This window comes from Cupressus sempervirens, chromosome 5, assembly GCF_028749045.1.
Source record: "Cupressus sempervirens isolate cs-2001-9-10 chromosome 5, ASM2874904v1, whole genome shotgun sequence".
Lineage (NCBI taxonomy): Eukaryota > Viridiplantae > Streptophyta > Pinopsida > Cupressales > Cupressaceae > Cupressus > Cupressus sempervirens.
The window spans coordinates 916,301,758-916,314,607 of NC_143122.1; positions in this window are offsets into that span (position 1 = coordinate 916,301,758).

Here is a 12,850-nt window from a genome sequence, read left to right on the forward strand (position 1 = left end):
GCATTAATTAATCTATTTTGAAGAGTACATAGTTCAATTTTTGATCATTTCTAACCATTCAAACACGAAGCAAAGATGACAAGAGCATAGAAGATCAAGGCCAGCTTAGAAGCCATTTGTGAAAATTTCCACAACGATTTAGCATGAGTCTCATTGATTTGAGGAATTTTACTTAAGTTCTGAACTACGTAGTGTTTATAAACTTGTTTAAACTATAAACCCTAGTTTGGAAAACAATGGCATCTTGGTCTGGAACCACTAAGAGCAAAGAGAGTCATGAGATATAGTTGGTTAGTAATGAAGTTAAGCAACTAGAATTCAAGCCCATTCTACAAGTTGCATATAAGAATGATCCCGCAGGTGCATTATCAGTTATCCTTGATAAAGTTGTTATGGTCCAAGATGTTCATAGATGCTATAACCAAAAAATTGGAGCCATAGGATATTTAGAAATTTACAATGCATATGAAAAGCTATGTGAGAACAAGATACTGAAAGATGAGTTCTCAATAGTCAAGAGAAAAGGATTGACCAAAACCCTAGAATTTTTTATTGTTTTCAAAGTTGAATGGGTACGCATAGTTTTGAGTAGAATACATGATGGAGCCTTTTGGTTAGAAATAGGGCTAGTGAAATTCACCAAGAGAGTTGTTCATAGGGTTACTGGTATTCCAACCCTAGATCGGCCAAAGACCCTATGTAGTGACAAAAGGGAAGTAATAGAGAGAAACACGGGTGCTAAATGGAATAATAGGGGAATGACTATTGATACAATCATAGGACCCCTACTAGATTTTGCTGTGAGAATCATCTCACAAAAATTCTATCAGTCAAGCAGGTTAAACAGTGTGCCTTGTATAGCAGTTGATGTTGCATACAAATTAATTAAAAGGGATCATACCTATGATCTAGCAAAGCTCATGTTTCAACAAATTAATGAGAATCTGGGAGCTATAAGGAAGAGCAAGTGAGGTCAGCGCAAATTTGGATAAGTTTTGGTGTGCATGTTTTTCTATCTGATGAAAGAATTCCCTTCTGTGGGTAAGGTGAGATGGAGTCCAGACAAAATAATTGTTGAACAAATCAATGAATATATTGAATAGATGGGTGATAATTTTGATGCCCAAATAACTAGTTACTTTGAGAACTTCAAATAGTCCATGAAACAAAGAATGAGGATTCTAGTCTCATTAATGAAAAATATGAAAAAGACATTTGTTTTCTTGTAGATATTGATTATACCTATATACAAGTAGTCATACCTAGATTAAGATGGCTTAGGCCACTAGGCTATGAACTTGACATTGATCAAGCCTCTACAGCAATAACAACCCTCCTTGTAGAAGAAGTTGATAAGAATGCAAAAGCCTTTGGAGCCTATGATGTTGTAAAATCAAAGGTGATAATAGATTTGAAAATTGCCTTAGTAATAAACAAGAAAGAAAAATTGGTAAGGAAAATCAAACAAAAATTTGGTGTTAAAGAAGAAGGAATAGCAGAAGCAGACATTGAAGATGAGGGAGATGAACCACAAGGTCTGACTCAAGGGTTAGGAGAAGATAAAGAGGAAAGTGCTGAGGAAGAAGAAGCCAAGGAAGCACAAGTTGAAAACAAGGTCACAAAAAGAAAGGCCACAACTCCTCCTACTCCTCAACCCAAGGGAAATAAAGTAGCTACTCCAGCACCAAAGAGACCTACTACAAGGGCTGCAGCACAAAAAGCCCAAGAGGAGGCAAGGGAGAAGAAGAAAACTTCAAAGAAGACTGCTGCAGAGCCAAAGAAGAAAAGAAAATTTGTTTCCCAGCCTCAAACAAATGAGGAGAAGATTGAGTCAGAGGACAATAGCCAATTTTAAGTGGCAAGGCACAAACCTCAGACTACTATTGATAAATTATGTTCAAAGATCAAGAATGATGATTTGAAAGGTTTAAAGAACCTAACTTTTTCTAAGCTCACAAAAGAAGAACAAAATAAATTAGAGGAATCAGTATATGCTATGATGGCTGAGTATAAGCACACACCTCTAGAATTAGATGAATCAATGCAATTATAGAGGATAAATGGCATTTTTGTTTACAAATGGAAAGGAAGATAAGGGAATCAACATTTGGTAGATTGTTGCCTGATTTGACCAAGGATCAAGTAACAAATGCAGTCAAGAGGCATAGTAATAGATTCACTCCCAAACATAGAGCTTTCAGCATTTTACAGAACAAAGTTGAAGAGGTAGTTACAAAATCCATAAGATTGTGGAAGATAGTTTACAAGAAAATAGAAGATGTGTATAATAAAGAATATAAGGTAGAGGCAAGTGTCAAGATAAAGGAGATGAAGGCATCAGGAATCAAAGAAAAAGAAAAGAAACAAGTGGAGAAGAAGGTTGAAGAAGAAAAAGAAGATGAAAAGGCACATACAAGGGAGAAAGAGGAAGAGAAAGATATAGCTATGCAATAAGATCAAAGTGTGCAAGACACACAGGTATCCCCTCCTAGTCCTCCTCATGCCACCATCACACCTGCAGAGATTATCAAAATCAAGGATGTTATAGACACTTCAAGTCCAAACATCAATCCATTAACTATAGAGGATTTAGAAATCCTTGACCAATCAACACTAATAGCAAAATTATGTTCAAATCTTGTATTGGTTAGTGTTGATGAATTGCAAAATCCAGTAGTCAAAACAAAGGCAGTCAAGGTGAAAATACAAGAACCACCTTCGATCATACAACCTACTAGTATTCTATTCCTTCCTCCACCACCTCCACCAAGTGTAGTCATTAACACACTTTAGATGCTGAGTACAGTAGTAGGGGAAATTAAAGAAACATCTAAACAACCAACAAGTTCAACCCTACCTAGTGATCATCAAAAGGATATACAAGCTGAAGAAAAATATGAGACAAGCAAGAAGGAGGAGTCTGCAATACAAACATTGGTTGCATTACCCAAATCTGGTACTCCAACATAGACTCTTCAATAGCCGAGCACAGATAGGTTACAATTACAAATCAGGACACCAGGCTCGAGCTCATCAAAGGTAGTCAAGAAACTTCACTATGGAATTCCTGAGCTTGATGAAGAAATAAAGATTTCATATTATGAATCCAACACTCTCACTGAAGAGAAGATCAATGAAATTTAGAATGCATTGGACAGAAGAAGGAGACAAGAAGCACTAAGAAGAGAACACAAGCATAAGCTTACCTTGAATGAATTCAAAGACATATTCACAAAATCTTTCTGCTTATAGTCTCTAGATGAGTCAAGGCCAATTGTAGAGCAACTATCTAATATAGTTGACTAGGTGACTAGTGAAGACCAGGAAACAAATGCCAAACTACTAGAATGGTTAGAAAGAAAATTCCAAGGCAAGGTAAACAAGAAAATATCCAGTGATATAGTACTATCACAAGTAGAGTTCGCTAAGAAAATTGAAACAGTCAAAACTATACTTGGAAACATATTTTCCCTATACAACAAGTTGTGTGACTTTTCCACATTCACACAGGACACTAGCCAGAAGATACTAAGCCTGGAGAAAAATTTGAAGATTACTAGCATGCAACTCTCTACAAATCTAGCTCAGAGTGAGAAGTATTTTACCCAATCGCTTCACACACAAAGAGAGTTAGCTATCTTAGCAGTAGAGGAGGCAACCACAAAAGCTAAATTGATGCAAATTCAATCCTCTATTACTCCTTATTTGGAAATATTTCACAAGGAGCAGATGAATGTAGAGACAATCCTCAAGAAAGACCCCAATCTTTCTACATCTGATGGACTTGTACACATAGCAGCAAAGATTGCCATCTAGCATAAGTCATTGGATGTTGTACTAGCAAATTGGGATGCAACTCTAAAGGTACTCCTTGAAGTAAATAGTACATTTTTGGCCAAGTATGGCATTTCCTTATAAGGCCCTTGACATAAGTTTCAAAAAGGGGGAGAATAAGTATGGAGTGAGTGTTAAGTAAAGATTAAGTATGGGGGAGTTAAGGACAGAATGAAATGGTAAGTATGATGAAAGGGGGAGATAGAGAATTTTTGACAAATTTTGATATAACATATTAGTTAGAATGCTGAAACAAGATAGAAGTCATTGAGTGTACAAGGTATAATCAACTCACAGGGAGTCATAAGGTATATTGTTATTTGTTTCTAAATTTTTTTGAAGCAAATAAGAGAATGCATGAAATTATGCCAAGATCACAGGATCTTAGTTAAGTGTTTTTGTCACTCATGTCAAAGGGGGAGATTGTTAGTTTAAAGAATAATTTTGATAGCTAAGTGTCAATACACTTAACCATTTTTCACTATCAAGTGTCGAGTGATATCAAGTGTCGAGTAATATCAAGTGCTGAGTGATATCAAATGTCGAGTGATATCAAGTGTCGAGTTATTCAAGTGCTGAGTGATACAGTTCTATTTAGGTGCTGAGCTATCCAAGAAACAACACGTGCTGAGCATCAGTAATGCTTCAGGAGCTGAGTAACTTAGGATATCAGCATAAGAGTTTGTAATTGCACAAACTATGATGTAAACCATTTTTTTAGCCAACATAAGGTAAATCTTGAAAGATCTAGAGATAAGAATGAATCTTTTACATTTCCTATGCAATCTACATGCAGCCAATTGAAAATTGGAAAGGCATGCAACCAATCAACAGAAAGGGAAGTATTGAGTGGGAAATTGAAATTCAATGTGGATCATAGATCCATATCTAACCCTAAGTCTTCGAAGTCTTTTTAAAGAAGACAAAAGATTCACTGTAATGATGATGAGAGAAGGAGAATAGTGTTAAGGGAAAAACATAATGGAATTTAGTGAAAGAAGACATAGAGAGTAAGAGCAGCAATTCAATATTCAGTTGATCAGAACAAAGAAAAGGAGACAAACAAAAATTAGATCTTAGAGGAGGAAAATCAGAGAGAGAGCCAGAACAAGTGCCTGCATTTAGCAATCAAGGATTGCAAACTATCAGGTTTATAATACCTAATACTCTCTTACCATTATATTAGAAAGGAAATCCTATGTAGATAGGTTGCCTTAATAGCTATTTGTAGATCCTTATCAAAAGGTGATTAGATCCTTTAACAGGGTGATGCTTCATGTTAAGTGTTTGTAAATTCTTTAACCAGGTCACTATTGACATAGTGTAAAGCCTTTAACAGGGCAAACCATCAGAAGTGGTTGAACAATATTACTGTAATGAATTTTTGTGGGTGTCATCCCCACCCCATTTTTATCTTCTTATTTCTAGAGGGTTTCTAGGTTACCAAATTCCAGTGTTATGTGTTGTTGATGCATGTATTAGTTTCATATTTTCATGATGTATTTACATGCATGCAATTTACTTTCAGAAAAAAGTTTTATTGGATAAAGTGTAATACTTTTGATTCACCCCCGCCCCCCTCTCATCAATTTTATTTCCATATTTGAATATTCCAACATAATGAACTCCATATTCGTGCCTTCTTACTTTGACGCTATGGCTGGCCTGGCCAACAAATGTGGTTTCCTGCACTATCGTGTGTAAGAGTTGGAGAGAGATTGCAAAGGAGACTATGAAAGGTCTCGATCAGTGTGGGAAATTGGTACTTCCGACATCTCTTTTGTAGCCTACTCCACATGACCCCATAATGCAGTGCTTTGTCAAAGGGAACAAAGAAACATCAACATATTATTCATATCTTGGGTTTTCACCAACCATAATGGATAAAAGGAGTATTAATCTCTAATAAACCTTGTGAATTGCCCCAGATCTATTCTCCTTCGCATCTTGAAAATTATCCATTGTATAGGCATCTCTAAACCTAGCTCGTGGTGCTTCCTGTAGATGTGGGTGCTCCTTTTATGCATGGGTTTGTTGTTCCCTATGCTAGCCTTCATATTCTCTATCTTAAGACCATTACTTTCACTCTTAGCAGAGTATTTCCAAAGTTGAGCAAGAGAATCAACCCTTGCACATTTAATAAGTGTCTCTTGAGTAGCTTCAACATTATTTGGAGGACCTTTCCACATCTTTAGACATGTGCTCTGTAATGCTTGAGCATATAAAAAGGGTACATGCCATGGGTTTGGGCTTTGGTTTGCAACGGCTTTAGCTTTTTAAAATGTGAGCACTTTTAACTTACTACATGGATTCGCCTTAATTGCGCTTTATCTACTGATAGTGTGAGGCTCCTTCTTCGCCATGCACTACTTTCTTTTGGTTTGAATGCATGATTCTTCTTTGGATAATAGTACAGTGTTCTTCTTCACAAAAAATTTGACTTTCACTATTAAATTCATCCTCTAATCTGCTATGCGTGGGGTTTTTTCATTCTATGAGTGCCCTGGCATGAGCTCTTCTAAGTGTGGGTGGATGCTTTAATTTTTCTTGAATATTAGAAGCTAGTTTTATGTCTCGTTCTTGCAAAATTTGCAATGCTCTTTCAAGAGTGCAATGATATACTCCCATCATCCTGTAGGAGGCATGCTTACCTTAGTCAATCTGCCAAGTGAGTTTGTATTAATGGGAGACCATGTTGGCCTAGGCTTCATCAGCTTTTAATGTTTCTTCATGTGCCCTACCTTCGGACTACATATGAATTGGAATCCCATTATAAATAAGGAGAAGGACTAGTTGTAGCTAGTAAATGTGCTTCCTCTCCTCCAACTTACTTTAATCAATAAATCAGGCATTCCATTAGAGGAGGAGACATAGATCCTCTACACCTAACCCTTGAAAGGGCAATATATAATTCCTTGAAACAAGATTCCACCTCAAACATGGCTACTAATTGATTGCCTTAATTTTGATCCCTCCTATCTTAAGCATTAGTTCCTTGATAGCTTGGGTTGTAAATGCAAGGTCATGTTTTGTTTGAGTTTATGAATTACTCTACTAGTGAATTGCCACAATTATTTCTACATCCACATGATGTATTTCATTCCATATCTTTTGCATCATAGGCTCTACACCTAATAAAGATGCTTTTATAGGAAAAATTTGATTTATAAATTCCAAAATATTAGACTTATCCATCATTAGTGTGATTTTTCTTTCCACTTCACAATGTCAATCTAGATACCTCTGCAGTTTGCACTTCCACAATGGAATTCAAATTCTTTAGTGGGATACCCCAAGTCTTCAAAATCAATTCCATAATCTTCAAATGTCAAGTGTGAATCTCCAAGATGAAAGTAGGATGTCAAGTAGCCCCAACTCTAAAATATGCTTTGAACAAGAAATAAAAGAAAATTCTTGAAAGGTGTACTGAATCCTTGATCAAGCAGTCATAATTAAGCACTTGTGTTTCTCATTGAAAAATCAAAACTAGTCCTTCATGGATTGTAAAAACTTGCAATATTCTAACTCAACCCTATCATGTAAATGCATATTAGTTGAGCCCAAAAAATGGGTCCAGCTAAAAATTTTTTGTTTTCAAATGAATAAAATGTCAAAACTATTTCATTCACCTTCTAGCACTGATTTGAAATTAAATCCATCACTGATACATTATTAAAAACTAATTTTACCACTTATCTACAAAATGTCAAATTGGCACCAGAAGATCCTTTGACTAGCCTTAAAAATTGACATAAACACTTGGTTGGGCCCAAAAAATTTGGACTTCTATTCTCTCTGACATACTTAACAGGCCTACCAAATCTTTTTGTATGACAACATCAGGGTCAAAAGATAGTCACTATCCAAGTTGCCTTCTTAAAATCACCTGCATGCAAACATGTCAGAAAACACTAAATTGCATTTGGATTTGGCTTTGAAAATTGGGCAAATAAACACTTGGGAAGACAAAAACTGGGGTGTTGGTTCTCTATCATGAGGACATTATGGATCTACAATTTGGGTTCACAATGACAGAAAAGTAATTTTTGCGGATGGAATTGACTTGGAAAAGTGTGTAGACAAATTTGTCATGACTTGCAAATTGACACACTTGGAGTATTTTTAGTGGAAAAAATGATGGTACAATCCATTCAATCTAGGAAATCATGGGTTAGGATTTATAACATCATGAACAGGGGTTCCGACAAATCTACAAATGCTGACACAAGTAAAAAAATAGAAATTGTGTTTGGAATCACGTTTGAAAACTGATCAAATGGATTCGTCATAAGTTGAAACTTGAAACATCACAAGTCTCTAACATCTATAATGTAATGGAAAAGGAATTTAAAAATTTCAATCAACTGGTCAAAAGTTATAACTTGTCAAGTAGGGTCTCCTAGAATTATGTGTAATGTGCATCAACCTGACAATATCAAATGACCAACTTTGAGGGATTCAAAATCTACTCAAACTGACTCAAAACAACACAAAATATGAAATGTATTCTCTTAATTATGGACACTAAACACTCCCAAAGCAATGAGTCATGAAATATTTCTGGGTGCAAGATATTCAGTTTCAAACACAGCTTCCTGTCGCTGTTTGACACTTAATGTAAAATTCAGATTTGACACTAGCTCAGAACAGGACTTCGCAAAATGACTCGAAATGTTAGTTCATCATCATGGAACATGTGGAAATGCTAAATGGAAGGTGTTAGAAACATTAAACTCCTCATGGGTTTCAAAGGTACAACAGGATACATAGGCATTAAAAAGCATTTATAGGGCTTAAATTTCTCAATGGTGCTCAAAATCAGGGCTACAATTATGAGCACCAACAGTGGATTTGTTTGAGGATGCATTTCCCTTATGGGCATGGCAAGGATTCAGATCTCTTGAAGAAGAAGAATACACACCTAACAACAAAAACTTCTCGAATAGCTTAATTGAAAGCAAGAAACTACCACTAAGACTACTATATACACATGATGACCCCAGGCCACTAGACTTCAAAAAAATTGTTTACCTCTATCATATACCTGATTTTCATCTGAACATGCATGAGGTAAACTAAAAATAATTCTCCTATCAGTTTCACCAATTAGATCAGCATCTTGAAACTCCATACTTAGTAAAACTGAATCTTCATTCTTACTTCCATAATGCATATAAAAACTTGCTTCATTCTCAACCATTTGCTCAATATGAAAATACTGATCAGCATGCTCAAACATATCAGACTGAAATTGAAAATCCTCTTCATTTCATAAATCATGCATGCTATCAACTTTGAATATGAAAGCATCATATTCAACATGGAGAAAAGGATCACTCATACCTTCAAAATGTGAATCCTTATGTATGAGCAGACAGAAATCAAATGAACAAGCTGACTAGTACTCACATATGTCATCCATATCAGAATCTAAAACTAATCCATAATCTTTAGATGGTTCTTCACAATCAACAAAAAAATTAGTCTTCATATCAGAGAGTTCATCATAAAACTCATTGCAAGGTGTGTACTAATTTTCAAAAAAAACTTTGTCAAACACCTTGCCATATATCTCATCAGATGCAACATAATCATCAATTTTACCATCAGACTCAGAAGAAGAACATTCTTATCTCTTACACCTGTGAGACAAGGTATCATCATAAAAATTATTCTCAACTAAATCTGAATTTTCCATGTGCTCTTCAAAAAAAGGATTGCTGACTCCATGAAATGACCCTCTTTGAACATTTTTCCAAAAAATGGGTTGATCATCATTAGGATTCTCATCATATAAAGCGTTAGTATATACTTTAAAACCACTTCTCACACCATTGTCTTCATGGAGACTTTTAGTGTATGAATAAAAATCAGAATTACATGAAGACTCACTTGCTATTTCTTCTACCAAACATATAGTTTTCATAATAACATCCTTTTCATTATCTTGTTTAGGATAACCATTAAAAATAGACCCTGATTCATCCCTAAACATCTCACTATATGTTGAATCTTTACTGTCTAATGTAAGAACACTTGACAACTCTTCACTGAAATCTTCATTTTCAAACTCATTAACATCAACTAACTTCACCACCTCTTTATCTTCATACTTTGTGAACAAATCACTTTCAAATTTTTCATTGGCTAACTGATTTGTATAACACAAAAACTAAGATGCACTTTCTTTTTCATATTCAGAAAAAGAATTCATACCTTCACTGTTGAATGAATGTTCACTGTCATCATTTCTTTCTTCTTCCCAATCAGCATCAGATTCATGTGAAGACAAACACATTGGGTCATTTTCCTCACTGTGACTTGAGTAATCACTCTCATCATCTCCTTCATATGATGCTTCTTGATTATACATCAGATCGGCAACCTCATTGTGATCACTTGGAAAATGACTTTCAGCTTCATCATACTCACATTGATATGAATGTCTTTCAAATTCAGATTTAATAACACTTTCAACATGATGTAATCTATGAAGAAGATAAATCATTTCTTGCCTATCTGACTGATCAAGTGAATCTATATTACCATTTATTGCTAAAACATTACAAACATGTGAACCTTGTTCTTCTGACTGTGACTGAGACAAGTGTGATTCATATTCTCCATCTTGTGTTATCTCTCCATGACATGTTAGATCAGCAACATTAAACTCATGATCATAGAGATAACTCTCAGCCTCCTTACTTGCACAAAATTGAGATATAGGTGCAGCAACCTCAAACTTTGAAGTGTTAGTTACATTATCATACATATAATCATCATGAGAAGAACTTGCTATTGTAACTAATGTTTGATCTGTAAAATCAATATAATGTTGGACCTGATCAAAGTATGAAATATTACTCACTATTGTAGCATCATGGACATGTGTATTTCTATTTGCAACTAGACTAACCTTCCTTATACACACATTCCGATTTAAATTCTCAATTTGATTAAAACCTACAGCAAGAGTGTTGACATTCTGATTTGAGATTGAAACATCTACACCACACTCATCCTTTTTTTCAACACATTATACTGGCAATCATTCATAGCAAAATGACCTTTAGTCAATCTATACTTCATATTATTTTCAATATCCCTAGCGGTCATAAAAGTTTAATACAATTTATGTGGTTCATTATCCCTTAGTAGATAATTCATTTTCTTGTCAAATGCATCAAAGTACACTACTAAACACATTTGATCATCAGGTCTATAACTCTCAGGGATTTCATTCAAAACTTTTGCAAACCTGATGTTAAGTTGAGGGACAAGTTCATCACTCTGAATATGAATCTTTAAGAACTTATCATAAGAATCAGATATGCCTACTTGTTCTCCAAATTGCTTCATGAATGCAGAATGCAAATCACCCCAAGATGAAATAGAACATGTTGGTAAAAAAGAAAACTAGTCTCTAGCATCTCTTTCTAAGGTTTGGAAAAATAACTTCATGTGAACGTCTTCATGAGCAATCTCATAGTCACCCATCAAATCACTAAACAATTCAATATGATGACTAGCTGAAATAGATGGTCTCCTCTAAACTTAGGCAAACATTTTCTAATATCATTAGGAATGACATTCGAGAAACCTTGAATACCATCAAAACATAATGGCATATACCGCTTGGTAGAAATAGATCTAGAAACTTCACTAACATGTTGCATCTTAGGTGAAATGAATCTTGACATCCTCTAAAAAATCTAAACCTTATTCACCCATATCCTGATTTGTAATTTGCAACAAATCTACACCCTTCTACCAATGAATCACTTCAAACTATACATTTCACAAACTTATCATAACAAGCTCAAACTGATCCAGTGAAATGTATAAAACTTATCAAATCATTCTCCTCCTCTTTGTGCTAAATTTCACTTGATGGAGAATACACTTTTCACAATCAATTTTCATGAAAAGAAAATACATGAAAATGAGAATACCTCAAGATCCGGATGGCTGAAAGTTCTCTGTCCACCTTTTACAATATTAGACCCAAATTTTTATGAAATCCTCACTGAACCTTTTGAATCAACACACCACAAATCTTGCAACCGTTAAAGATGTTTCAACCTCTTTGAATTTTCTCTTCTCCTGTAGCAACTAACCACAATTCGTGCATAGAACTGGATTGGTATAGAGATTAATTTTGAGTCACCACTCACATTAAGTGACACATGAATTGTATTAGATTTGAATAGAACTCCAAACTAATTTGAAACAATAGTAAGTAGAAGAAACCTCTTTAGATTTATCTCAAATTTGAAATCTCTAAACAAAGATGAAACATAACTCTTCCACACTATCAGATCCAAACTACTCTTCTCAAACCAAAATTTAACAACAAATCTAGCTCTACCCAACAATGTGCTAAAAACCCTCACCAAAATACACAAACAATTAAAAGCCACTAGTTGCAGAGATAGAGTCACCACATACAATTGTAAGAAAAGATTTTGAAACACAGATTATTACTGATCTAATTCTAAACCATACTTTCAACATGAAATAAACTTGTAGATCCTCAAACACTTTGAAAAGAGAACAAGATAGTGATCAATCCTTTGACTCTAAAACTTTATAACATCACTTGTAGAGATCAAGCTGATTGAGTAAAAACTTATGGCATTCATAAAACACAATTTAAATCCAAATCTCACAACATACTGCCATAAATGGATAAAACTTATTGGGGTATATGAAACCTTGCATACAAAACTAAATATGCACAATGTATCAGAGATTTCCAGCTCCTTATCATTGAATCCCTTCATAGACACCTCAGTAGAGTCACCATTTTGTTGGTGACACAGATGGGAAAAAACCCAACTGAAAGTAGGACTGAAATTTTCAATGAAAACCAGAGACTCTTATCCTTTCAACAAAATAGATTTCCATCTTATTTCCCTAGCAGAGTTGCCATTTTGTTGGTGTTTGAAAATGCTAGAAGGTTTCCAATTATCCCACTGAGAAACTGACATATCTAGGGGTAGCTAACTCCCATTTT